This window comes from Rousettus aegyptiacus, unplaced genomic scaffold (genome assembly GCF_014176215.1).
Source record: "Rousettus aegyptiacus isolate mRouAeg1 unplaced genomic scaffold, mRouAeg1.p scaffold_m13_p_9, whole genome shotgun sequence".
Classification (NCBI taxonomy): Eukaryota; Metazoa; Chordata; class Mammalia; order Chiroptera; family Pteropodidae; genus Rousettus; species Rousettus aegyptiacus.
Window position 1 is genome coordinate 38,155,752 of NW_023416312.1, and position 14,177 is coordinate 38,169,928.

Below are 14,177 nucleotides of genomic sequence, written 5' to 3' on the forward strand. Positions count from 1 at the left end.
CCAGCCAGAAACCAAATAACTGAGGAATCCCCTTCTCACAGTTCTCTCCAAATGCTCAGGTTTCATGTCCTCAGACAGACACATTCCTTATCCATTCCCCAAAGTGGGTGGAGTGACACCGTTTCTTACATTGTGGTGTATAGATGCTCTTTGCTGCCCACAAGGCCCCAAATTTGTATCTTATGCTGCCCATGTAAGACACAATAGTGGGTCTGTTCTGGCACTGCTTCACCTGCCTTTCTTGAGAGCAACTAAACACTGACCCTAAAAAACATGAGTAAAATAATAAACTTAATAAAAGGGTCCAGATAATTGTTCCAACCTACAGAGTTGGGCTGAAAAGCAGGTATTGCGTCTCAGGGTTAGAATGTAAGCCCTATCTGTGTAAGCCTTGGGGATACCTCCTGCCCCAGGATTTGGAAAAACTGATAATAAATCATCTCCTTCAGTAAACTTTACCCTTTATTTCTTGGCTCTCTCCTCATTTAAACTATTTCTTTACTATCCTTACCCTTTCCATTTTCCATGGGGTCTGCCATCTCTCTCCTACAACTCAGAAAGCTCAGTTCTCAGCAGCCAGCTTCCCCAGCTTCCAGACATGAATCTCAACTACCTCCTGCAGAATATGAGTAGTGCTCCCTGACTACCTTCTAAGGATCCTAGAGTGGAGAGTGGGGAGACAAATGGTGGAAGTCATACTCCTGGATACAGCTGGTTCTCTCCTAAGTTAACTAAATTCAAACATGTCTGATTGCCAAAAGAATTATTTTTGAAAGCCCCATCTCATCCACATGATAAATCCATGTGGCTGTACTACTTAGAAACTTCTTTGCTTAGAGCATTTACCCACTTCCTGCCCTTGGTTTTGTTAAAAAGCACCATATATTCACTGATAGAGTGCTGCTATGTTCATTGATGGAAGTGCCACTTGCATCTGTAATTACTAAGTTTCCAATTTCCTTTGTCTAATTACTAAGTTTCTCCCCTTGACAGGGCATAGAAGGGGCATTGTATCTTAGTATTTTCAGGAGGCCTTCAAAAGGAGAGGGCCACAGGGCCTTAATCCATCCCAAGGTCATTGTGTCAAGGATGACGGTCTCTTGTTCTATTAGTATTTTCTGGGAGGTTCGGGCTAGGAGAGATGTCTTTGTGGTGTGCCCAAATGGCCAGAACTAGAATGGAGAAAGGATACTCATCCCAGCTTCCAGAAAAGGCCTCTTCCTAAACAATTCATCCTCGACCTATCGCTATCCTGGAAAGTCTCAAAAAGATATTGATGCCATTCCTCTTACCTGGTAAGGTATAAATGTCTATGAAATGAAACAACTCATTATTTTATAGGTATCCAGGCACTTCCCTTCCCACTGAGGAAACCCCTAAATATAAAGAGCTCATGCTTGTAACTCCTAGAAGTTCCTTCTTCAACTTTTCTGTTCCTATCCCTTTCCCTATTCACATAGGAGACACAGACCCAGCCCCTCTGTATTATAACAGTACAAAAGAACCTGGGATAAATCACTTCTCCTATTCTAAGCCTGGGTGCCTCATCTGGATCCAGGCTAGTGGACAGAATGAAGCACACAAGATCATCCATGGGCAATATAAGAAAATGTTATAACTTCTCTATTATCTAAAAAATAAGAAAGGTCTTAAGCTGACCCAATAATTAAATATGGATTGTCAGTAATACATGATTATAATTTATAAAATGTACACCTATGTTTGGAAGGCATGCTCAGAAATGATTTTCCAATGGGGTGCATGATCCATAAAGTTGGGAGAACACCATTCCGTATTTCTTTAAAATGTACTGAACACTTACCACATATACAAATCCTATTCTAATTACATTGCATATATTAAATCAATTTAATAATCACAACAGCCCTATGAAAAAATTCCATTAGTTAACTATTTTACATATGAAGTAATTGAGGCACATGTTGGTTAAGTAAATTGTCCAAGGTCAAATAAGTGACAGAGTTTGCACTCAAACCCAAGCTATCTGGCTGTAGAGTTTGCACTTTTAACCACTTGGTTAATCTAAAAAGATGAATGAATTGAAAACCAAAATCCAAACTTCTGCTATAAGATGGACATACTAATCCCAAATCATAATTTTTTAGCAAAATTTTTAAAATTTCTGCCTAGCCATCTACTCCTCCAAGTACTCTGGAGTCAAACTACCTTAGTTCAAATTCCAGCTCCATGATCCACTTTCTGGCTATGGGATCATAGGTAGATGACATCCCCTCTTGAGCCTCATTTTCTTCATATGTCAGATAGGAATAAGAGTAGTCAGTAATTACTTCACATAATTGTCATAAGGAGTAAATCAGTTTACAGCTAACAAGAAAAACACTTAGCACAATGCCTAGGACATAGTAAGCATTCAAGTTGTTAAAATTGGAGTGCCACAGTTTTTCAAACTGTGTGACCCAATAGCAATTCCACTCCTGGGTATATACCTAAAAGACATAAAAACATGTCTACACAAAAAACTTGTACATAAATGATCATAGCAGTTATATTAATAATTGCTAAAGGTGGCAACAACCTAAACATCCATCAACTGATGATGGATAGACAAAATGTGGCATATCCCATAAAAAATTAAATACTGATACATACTGTAACATGGATCAGCCTTGAAAACATTATGTGAAAGGAGCAAGATTCAAAAGGTTTTTATATGATTCTACTTATATGAAATATCCAGAATAGGCAAATCCATAGAGACAGAAAGTAATTTACTGGTTACCCCAAGCTGGGTAATGCGCTGCTAATGGGTACAGGTTTTTTGGGGGGGATGGTAAAAATGATCTAAAATTGATTGTGTGTATGGTCATAGAGTTCTGTGATTATACTAAAAAGCACTGAATTATGCACTTTTGAAAGGTTGAATTTTATATTATGTGAATTATATCAAAGTAAAGCCATTACAAATAAAAGGAAAGGGGCCTTAAAGCAACACATTTTTCCTCCTATGCCCTTAAAGATTGCTCAACATATCTCTCCAAATTTGCCTCAAAGACAAACCCCTGTGCCACTTCCCCTGCCTATATGAAAAATATTTCTCAAATAAATGACATGACCTCCCTTTCCCTTTGCCTGAGTCCCAGTCTTCTTTCCATTATCCCAGCAGAGGTCCATGGCCCCATCAGACTAGGTTTGTCATTGGAGAGATGTAAGAGAGGAGAAGGGTCTGCATAAGCCCAACTTTCTGTTCATAAAACAAATTGATTGATCTATATATAGAATTATGCATTATTCTCCATATATATATTAGGTCTTTAACAATTAAGCCAATTTAAAAAAGATTGTGGCATCTTAGTGCTCTTTTAAGGTAAAAAAAATATTTGGCAGCCTTCTATCAAAAATATGTCAGCTATATTATGAATTTTAAAATTTTATTTACTTCATTTATTTTACTTTCAAAAATTCTCTAAAAAAATGATGTTTTTCAATGAGAGAATTACAATCACATTGCAAAGTCTGTTTACCAGTTCATGGGATCAATACATTTGCCTCAGAAGCTCTGATTGTTCATACAAGTAAACTCAAATATATGAAAAAGTGCGTTTCTTTTTAAAACTCTAAAACTTTTCTTAGTGGTTGGAGGTTAGCTGATTAAGGGAAAGTCCTGCTTTGATGAAGTTATTCAAATAATTATGTTGTAACTATAGGGAAAGGAGCTCATTTCAGATGCTTTTTTTGTAAGAAATTAGACACCTTGAATATGATGCTCATTTCCTTTGAAAGAACATCACATTTTGTTAAGTGAATATATATATATATATATATATATATATATATATATATGAAAGAACTTACTGCTTTCATATTAGTTAAAAGTGATACAATATTCAGTTTTAATACCAGCACACAAAAAGAGTTAAGTGTCTAGTTTAATTTGCAAATGAGTGAGCAAAACAGATTAAGTGCTGAGTTAGTAAACTGTGAACTTTGGATTTCTTTAATATGCTTTTCACTTATCTGAAAGCAAAATATGGGTTTTTAAGAATAAAAAAATGAGCATTAAACTTCTGATTTGAATGTAAAATAGAAGATTGCTATTCACAAAATCCCACATCATGTCTATATTTTTTAGGCTGATACATTTTTATCAGGTATATCTAGTATTTGGGTTGAAACCATTTGGCAAATGGAATTCTACTGTTTCATCACCTCAGAGCCACAAATTTTCTATTCCTAGAGGTAAAGCCAATGGTGGGCCTCAGTCACTGGGAAAGATGTCAGTTCCTCTGACAGGAATCCAGGAGTAAATGGTAGGGCACTATAGACAGTGAAACTGGGATACATTACCATTCAGTTCAGTAAAATTATTATGCTTGTGTCTCTGGGGATAGTGAGATTTGGTTTCTAACTCTGGCTCTGTCAATCACCACGTAGGTAGGTCACTTAACCCTTTGGTATCTCAGTTTCATCAAAATGGGAATAATAATCTTAGCCACCTTCCAGGATAACTACAAGGAATTAATTAGATAATTTATGCCAAGTCCCTAGCACAGTGCTTGATTCACAGAAAGGATAAAGAAGGGCAAATGTTCTTATCATTACTGTTACTGCTATTGATACTAATACTTACCGAGGAAACCAAGGGATGAGTTTTGTCCATACTTAGTTGGACCAGAGCCACCCCTTCAGGGTTAGGTATAGTGATGACAATGGGATTTGAAGTAAACATACCTTAGAAGAAAAGTACAACAGAGGGAAATATTTGGGCCACTTGATAAGCAGGCCCTTCCTTTCCAAGGCCTGTCATTAAAGATTCTGGGTTGGTTTTGATGAAGGGAGGTGGCTTTCCCTTATAACCTTCCTCATTTGTGTCTATTTTTTTTCCCCAGGAAATAGCTCATAACAGAAACTTGCCTACATTTTAACACAGACATGAAATTCCAATGTTAGAACTTCAGGCTTCAAATAGCAAGTGGCAAAAGAGACTCCAATTACTATGAAATCAAAAGTAGGACCTCAGCTCCAAAGTGACAAATTAAGCCCATACATTTTTCTCTCTTAATCCTCACAAGCTCATTGAAATGACAAAATAAGCATAAAATAAAAGAATCTAACAGGGCTGGATAACAAGCTGTCTAAAGGATAAACCAGAAAATTTGAAGAATTTTTGGAAGATAATAGGCAGATAGGCAGATTAGTAATGGCAGAAAAAAAGACAAAGTTGAGATATTGGCAACTCGTTGCAGGCAAAGTGGGACCTTTCTAAAAAGTGGTTATACAGATCTACCCTAAAAAACTCAACTCTTCCTCAAATTCCAGCAAGAACTTGGTACAATAGGCAGTTGTGAGGCTATTGGTGGAAGAATGGCAGGGCTTTAGAAGCTCTGCTAATGCCTCATTCAGTGAATAATGAGTGAGGGCTGTAGCCACCTCCATGATGTAGCTTCTGAGGACCTGTCTGGGTGCATTTAATGAAGAAGTTTCCAGATATCAGGGTCAAGGCCCAAGAGAGAAGGAGGCCAGTATCCTGGGTCTCACTAATGAAAGACTGCCCCAGACCTGCAGCTGACCACAGACCTGCAGCAGCAATATCATCTGGAAGGCTGTTAGAAATGCAGAATCACAAGCTTCATCTCAGTCCCTACTGAATCAGAACCTGCATATTAACAAAACACTAAGGTGATTCATGTGCATGTTAAAGTTGGGCACAGCTCCAGGTAACTTTAGGCCCCCTGAATAAGTATAGAGGTGGAAAAACAATGGCTCATTACAAATTCTTCCCACATATTTTGAAGATAAGTCCATCTGTGGGCTTCTTAATATTCACCCACCATACCCATTCATAGAACTCAACATCTACCATTTATTCCAGTGGTTCTCAATCATGGCTACATATTAGAATTATTTGATATGCTTTTGAAAACTTACAATGTCCAGGATCTACACACAGTGTGGTTCTGCCTCACTTTCACCACCCAATTTCAGGTGGGTGCATGTGATTGGTGGAACCCAAGTCACACCCAGACCCCTGGTCATAAGGGCGGTCTGCAATAGAAGAAAAATTGTGGAAGGATGGCTTGGATGTGTAGCATCGATCCACCATAGCCATCACAAATAATAACAAAAAGAAAGAAAGAATAGCAATTTTGATTCAGCACAGAATTCATGCCACAAACTATTAAGTACATGGGCTATAAAGGGTTATTTTATGGCAAAAGGTAAAACCTACTAAAGAAAAACAATAGTCATGAAATTTATGTACTAGAAAACACAGTACAATATATAAAGCAAAAATGTTTTCATAAAACCTCCAAAAATAAGTTGACAAAGCCGAAATTACAGTAGAAGTGTTTACATATTACTCTCATAATTTGACAGATTAGAAAAAATGAGTATGGACATACATCATTTTAATTACATAATTAGAAATCTTGGTTAAATATAAATATAGATATTTAAAACCAAGCACATATTTTTAAGCATGCATAAAACATTTATAAAAGTTAATCCTATACTAGGCCATAATGTAAATTTTTGAAATTTCAAAAAAATAGAAATCTCACACATCACATTCTTTAATTACAATGCACTAAAACTAGAAAAGACCAATAAAAAGAAGGGAAGAGAGAGGAAAAAGCTTCACTTACAATGGAAAAAAAACCTATCATATAGCCCTTACCTTAAAGTCATACTCAAAACTGAAATTAGACTATTTAATAATTAATACTAACACTACATGTCAAAGTATAAGTAATATAACCAAACATTAACAAAATCAAAATCTTTTTTAAATTTTATATATTCATTTTATTTTATATTAGTTTCAGATACACAGTATAATGGCTAGACATTTATATCATTTATGAAGTGATCCCTCTGATTATATCTGGCACTACACACAGCTACTATAATAATATCGACTATATTCCTTATGCTGTACTCTGCATCCCTGTGACTGTTTTCTAATTACTAATATGTACTTCTTCGTCCATTCACCTTTTTCATCCAGCCTCCAAACCCCTCCTCTATGGCAATCATCAGTTTATTCCGAGTCTGTTTTTATTTAGTTTGTTCATTCCTTTTGTTCTTTAGATTCCACATGTGAAATCGTATGGTATTTGCCAATCTTTGTCTGACTTATTTCACTCAGCATAATAATGTCTACATCCAGGCATGTCATTGCAAATGGTAAGATTTCATTTTTGATGGCTAAGTAATATTCCACTGTATATATGTATCATTACTTCTTTATCCAACTGTGTATCGATGGACATTTAGGTTGCTTACAAATCTTGGCTATTGTGAATAGTGCTACTATGAACATAGAAACAAACTAGTGTTTTGTTTTCTTCGGTTAGATATCCAGAAGTGCAGTTACTGTGTCAAAGGTAGTTCTACTTTTAATCTTTGGAGGAATCTCCAAACTGTTTTCCATATTGGCTGTATCAATTTGCAATCCCACCAACAGTGCATGAAGGTTTCCTTTCCTCCACATCCTGTCCAACACTTGTTATTTTCTGATTTACTGATGGCCAATCTGGCAGGTATGAGGGAATATCTCGCTGTGGTTTTAATTCGTATTTCTCTGGAAATTAGTGATCTGTGTCTTTTCATATGTCTATTGACCATCTGTATGTCATCTTTGGAGAAATACCTATTTAGGTCTTATGCCCATTTTTTTAATTGGATTCTTTTTTGTTGTTGTTGAGTTGTATGCGTACATTATAAGTTTTGGGTATTAACCCCTTACCAGATATATTATAAGCAAATGTCATCTCCCACTAAGTAGGCTATCTTTTTGTTTTGCTTATGGTTTCCTTTGCTGTGCAAAAACCTTTTAGCTTGATGTAGTCCCATTTGTTTATGTTTTCTTTTGTTTCCCTTGTCCGAGGGGATATACCAGAAAAAAAAATTTCTAATAGCAATATCAGAGAGTTTACTGCCTTTGTTTTCTTTTAGGAGTTTTATGGTTTCTGGTCTTACATTTACATCTTTAATCCATTTTGAGATTATTCTTGCATATGGTATAAGAAGGTGATCTAGTTTTATTTTTTTTTTGCATGGATAGTTACAGGTTTCCAAACACCATTTGGCCTTAATAATGTGGAGGTATGTTCCCTATATTCTCATCTTGCTAAGAATCTTTATCATAAACGGTTGCTGAATTTTGTCAAACTCGTTTCAGCATCTTTTGATAGGATCATATGACTTTTATATTTTTCAGTTTTTAATGTTGTATGTCACATTAACTGATTTGCAGATATTAAATGAACTTTGCATCCCAGGAATAAATCCAACTGGGTCATGGTGTATAATATTTTTAATATGTTGCTGAATTCGTTTTGCTAATATTTTGTTGAGAATTTTTGCATCAGTGTTCATCAGGGATATTGGCCTGGAGTTTTTATTTTTGTACTGTCTTTCTCAGGTTTTGGAATCAGGGTAATGTTAACCTCACAAAAAGAATTAAGCAGCCATCTCTTCTCTTGATTTTTTTTGACTAGTTTGAGAATAATAGGTGTTAAGTCTCCTTTATTTTTATTTATTTATTTATTTGTTTGTTTGTTTCAGGCAAGACAAACTTTAGTTAACCTCATGGATTGCAAGGAACTTGTCAACTTACAATCCCTTATTTATTTATTTATTTATTTATTTTTTTATGCCTACAGCACCTGGTCTTCCTAGGTGGTCTCCCATCCAAGTCCTAACCGGGCCCAACCCTGCTTAACTTCTGAGATCAGACGGAGTCGGGCTTGTTCAGGGTGGCATGTCTGTAGACTAATTCTCCTTTAAATGATAGGTAGCATTTACCTGTGAAGCCGTCTGGTCCAGGATTTTTTTTTTTTTTTACTGATTTAATTTTGTTGGCGGTTATCGGTTGGTTCAGATATCCTGTTTCTTCTTGACTCAGTCTTAGGAGATTGTATGTGTCTAAAAATGTATCCATTTCTTCCAGATTTTTCATTTTATTGGCATTTAATTGTTCATGTTATTTTCTTATAATATTTTATATTTCTGTGGAGTCTGTAGTTTCTTCTCTTCTTTCATTTCTGATTTTATTTATTTGGTCCCCTTTCATTTTTTCTTCATGAGTTCAGTTAAAGGTTTACCAATTTTGTTTATCCTTTCAAAGAACCAGCTCTTGGTTTCATTAATCTTTTGTATTATGTTTTAGACTTTATTTCATTTATTTCTACTGTTATCTTTATTATTTCCTTCCCTCCACTCACTTTGGGTTTTGTTTGCTATTCTTTTTCTAGTTCTTTTAAGTTTGAGATTAGATTGTTTGCTTGAGATTTTTCTTGTTTCTTGAGGGTGGCCTGTATTGCTATGAATTTCCCTCTTAGGACTTCTTTTGCTAGGTCCCATAGATTTTGAGTCATTGTGTTTTCATTTTCCTTTGTCTCTAGGTATCTTTTGATTTCTTATTTGATCTCGCTGTTAACCCATTCACTGTTTACTAGTATGTTGTTTAGGCTCCATGTGTTTGTGTATTTTCTAGTTTTTTTTTTTTTCTTGTAGTTGATTTCTAGTTTCATACCATTGTGGTTAGAGAAGACACTTGGTATGATTTCAATTGTCTGAAATTTGCTGAGAATTGTCTTGTGGCCTAACATGTGGTCTATTCTGGAAAACGTTCCATGTGCATTTGAGAAGAATATATATTCTGCTGCTTTGGGAGAAATGCTCTGAAAATATTAATTAAATTCATCTGATTTAGTGTATCATTTAAGGCTGCTGTTCCCTTATCGATTTTTGGTCCGATAAAGAAGTCCAGTGGTGTCAATGGAATGTTAAAGTCTCCTACTATGAGTGTATTACTGTTAATTTCTTTCTTTATGTTGGCCAATAATTGCTATATGTGTGGAGGTGTTCCTATGTTAGGTGCATATATGTTTACTAGGGTTATATCCTGTTGTTGAATTGATCATTTTATTATTAAGTAATGCACTTCTTTTTCTCTTACTATAGCCTTTGCTTTAAACTCTATTTTGTCTTATATAAATAATGCTATTTCAGCCTTTTTTAAATTTCCATTTACATGAAATATCTTTTTACATCCTTTTATTTTCACTATGTCTGTGTATTTCAATCTGAAGTGGCTCTCTTGTAGACAACACATGAATGGGTCTTGTTTTCTTATCCATTCAGCTAATCCATGTCTTTTGATTGGAGCATCTAGTCCATTTACAAATTTTGACAATTTATTTATTTATTTTTATGGTGACATTGGATAACAAAATCCAGTAAGTTTCAGTGGTACACTTTAACAGTAAGGCAGATATATATTTACACTCTGTGTTTACCTCCCATAGTTAGATTTCTTTCTGTCACCAAATATCTGACCCCCTTTACCCCATCTACCTACCCGCTTCCCCTAGCCCCTACCCTCTGGTAACCACTAGTCCATTGTGAATGTCTATGAGTTTCTGTTTGTTTGTCCTGTTAATTTGTTGCTTTTAGGTTTATATCCCACATATAAGTGATATCATGTGGTTTTCAACTTTTTCTATCTGGCTTATTTTGCTTAGCATGATTATCTTGAGGTCCATCCAGGTTGTTGCAAATGACAGATTTTTCATCTTTTCTTATGGTTGAGTAATATTCCATTGTATATATGTACAAGAACTTCTTTATCCAATCATCTATTGTGGGACACTTTGGTTGCTTCCATGTCCTGGCCACCGTGAATACTGTTGCTATGAACATCAGTGTGCAAATATCTTTTCAAATGTGGGTTTTCAATTTTGGGCGTGCATGCCTAGTAGAGGGATTGCTGGATCATATGTTAGATCAATTCATAGTTTTTAGAGGAACCCCCATACTCTTTTCCATAATGGCTGTAGCAATTTGCAGTCCCACCAGCAGCATATGAGGGTTCCCTTTTCTCCAAATTCTCTCCAACATTTGTTATTACTTGTCTTATTGATTATAGTTACTCTAACAGGTGTGAGATGCTATCTCATTGTGGTTTTGATTTGCATTCCCCTAGTAGCTAGTGATGTTGAGCATCTTTTCTTATAATTGTTGGCCATTTGTATGTCTCTAGGGGAAAGTATCTGTTCAGGTCCTCTGCCCATTTTTTGACTGGATCGTTTGTTTTTTGTTGTTGTTGTTGTTGTTATTGAGTTGTATGAGTTCATTGTATATTTTGGATACTAGGCCCTTATCAGAGGCATTCCTTGCAAATATGTTTTTTCATTCGAATGGTAGTCTCTTCACCTTGTTGATGATTTCTTTTGCTGAGAAGGAGCTTTTTAAGTTTGATGTAGTCCCATTCATTTATTTTAGCTTTTACTTCCCTTGCTTTTGAGGTCAAATTCATAAAATCCTTTTTAATTTCAAGGTCCTTGAGTTTAGTTCCTATGTTTTCTTCTATGAATTTTATTGTTTTAGGTCTTATATTCAGGTCCTTAATCCATTTTGAGTTCATTTTTGTGTGGGGTGATAGATAACAGTCTAGTTTCATTCTTTTGCAGGTGACTTTCCAGTTTTCCAAATACCATTTATTGAAGTGGTTTTCCTTTCTCTACTGCATGTTTTTGGGTTTTTTGTCGAAACTTATTTGCCCATATAAATATGGGTTTACATCTGGACCCTCGATTCTGTTCCACTGGTCCTTGTATCTGTCCTTCTGCCAATACCATGCCATTTTGATTATTGTCACTTTGTAGTATAATTTGAAGTCAGGCAGATCGATACCTCCAGCTTCATTCTTTTTTCTCAGAATGACTTTGGCGATTCTGGGTCTTTTGTATTTCTATACAAATCTGATAATTTTTTCTTCTATTTTTTTAAAAAAAATACTGATAGGATTTTGATGGGAATTGCAGTAAATCTGTATAATGAGTTAAGTAATAAGTTCAGTTTAACTATGTTGATTCTTCCAACCCAAAAACACGGAATATCTTTCCATTTCTTTGTATCTTCTTCAATTTCCTTTAATAAGGTCTTGTAGTTTGCATCATACAGGTCCTTCATATGTTTCATTAAATTTATTTCTAGGTATTGTATTCCTTTTGTTGCAATTGCAAAAGGAATTATTTTTTCCACTTATTTTTCTGGCACTTCATTATTAGAGTATAGGAACATTATGGATTTTTGAACATTGATTTTGTATCCAGAAACTTTACTGTATTTGCTTCTTGTTTCTAGTAGTGTTTGTGGAGTCTTTAGGGTTTTCTATATAGAGGATCATGTCATCTGCAAATAGTGACAGTTCGACTTCTTCGTTTTCTGTTTGGATGCCTTTTCTCTTGTCTGATTGCACTGGCTAGGACTTGCATTGTTATATTGAATAACAGTGGTGATAATGGACAGTCCTGCCTTGTTCCTGATCTTGGAAGGGTTTTAGTTCTTTAGCATTAAATATAATGTTGGCTGAGGGTTTGCCATAGATGGCCTTATATTAAGGTACTTTTCTTCTATACCAATTTTGTTAAGTGTTTTGATCATAAATGAATGCTGTATCCTGTCAATGGCTTTTTCTCCATCAATCGATGTGATCAAATGATTCTTATTTTTTAATTTGTTTATGTGTTGTATCACATTAATTAATTTGTATATGTTGAATCATACTTGTGCCTCTGGGATGAAGCCTACCTGATCGTGGAGTATAATCTTTTCAATATGTTGCTGTATTCAGTTTGTTAGTATCTTATTTAGGATTTTTGCATCTGTGTTCATTAGAGATATTGGTCTGTAGTTTTCTTTTTTGAGTTATCTTTATCAGGTTTTGGTATCAGGGTAATATTGACCTCATAAAATGAGTTGGGAAATATTGTCTCCTCTTCGATTTTTTGGAAGAGTTGGAGGACAATAGATATTAAACGTTCTTTGAATATTTGGTAGAATTCACTGGTAAAGTCATCTGGTCCAGGACTTTTACTTTTTGGTAGGTTTTTGATGATTGTTTTAATTTCCATACTGCTGATTGATCTATTTAGATTTTTCATTTCTTCTTGGTTCAGTCTAAAAAGATTGTATTTTTCTAAGTACTGGTACGTTTCTTCTAGATTATTATCATTGGTGTTATGTACTTTTTTATAGTATACTTTTGTGAACCTTTGTATGTCAGTGATTTCTGTCATAATTTTCAGTTTCATCCCTGATTTTGTTTATTCATGTCCTTTCTTTATTTTCTTTAATGAGTCTAGCCAGGGGGTTGTCAATTTTATTAACCTCAAAAAACAGCTTTTTGTTGCATTTATTTTTTTTCTATTGTTTGTTGTTGTTGTTATTGTTTTCAATTTTATTTATTTATGGACTAATTTTGATTATTTCTTTCCTTCTGCTAACTTTAAGCTTCATTTTTTCTTCCCTTTACAGTTATTTTTTTTAAGATGAAGCATTAAGTTGTTTATGTGGGCTGGTTCCTGTTTTTTTCTGAGGTAGGCCTGTAATGATAGGAACTTTCCTCTTATGATTGCTTTTTCCATGACCCAAAAGTTTTTATATGTTGTACTATCATTATCATTCATTTCTATGTATCTCTTGATCTCTATTTTTATTTCTTCTCTGACCCTATTATTCTTCAGTGGCATGTTATTTAATCTCTATGTATATGTGGTTCTTCCTGATTTCTTTTAGTAGTTGGTCTATAGTTTTAAAGCATTATGGTCATAGAACATGGTTGATATGATTTTAAACCACTTATATTTGTTGAGGCTATCTCTGTGTCCCAGTATGTGGTCAATCTTTAAGAATGTTCCATGTGTAGCTGTTTTGGGATGGAAGGCTCTATAAATGTCAATTATGTTCAGTTGGTATAATGTGTCATTTAAGAATGTTATTTCCTTATTGATATTCTGTGTGGATGATCTGTCCATGTCCTACAGTGGGGTATTTAGGTCTCCTACTGCAATCATGTTTTGGTCAGTTTCTCCATTTCGTTATGTTAGCAATTGCTTTGCATATTTGGGGGCTCCCCGATTAGGAACATAAACATTAATAAGTATTGTGTCTTCTTGGTGCACGATTCCCTTTATCATTATGAAGTGTCCCTCAGTATTTTTCTTTACCTTTTATTTTATTTTGAGGTCTATTTCATCTAGTATTAGTACTGCTACTCCTGCTTTTCTCTGAATGATATTTTCTTGAAACATCATTTTCCACCCTTTCACTTTGAGTCTGTATTTGCCTTTGGAGCTGAGATATGTCTCTTGGAAGTGGCATATGGTTCGGATTTGTTTTTTAAT

The 14,177-nt window shown here is 34.9% G+C and overlaps 1 pseudogene; it reads right to left on the bottom strand.

Moving 5' to 3' along the window:
* Nucleotides 1-8,639: 8,639 nt before the first annotated feature.
* LOC118608341 lies at nucleotides 8,640-8,758 on the bottom strand (annotated as a pseudogene).
* Nucleotides 8,759-14,177: the final 5,419 nt, after the last annotated feature.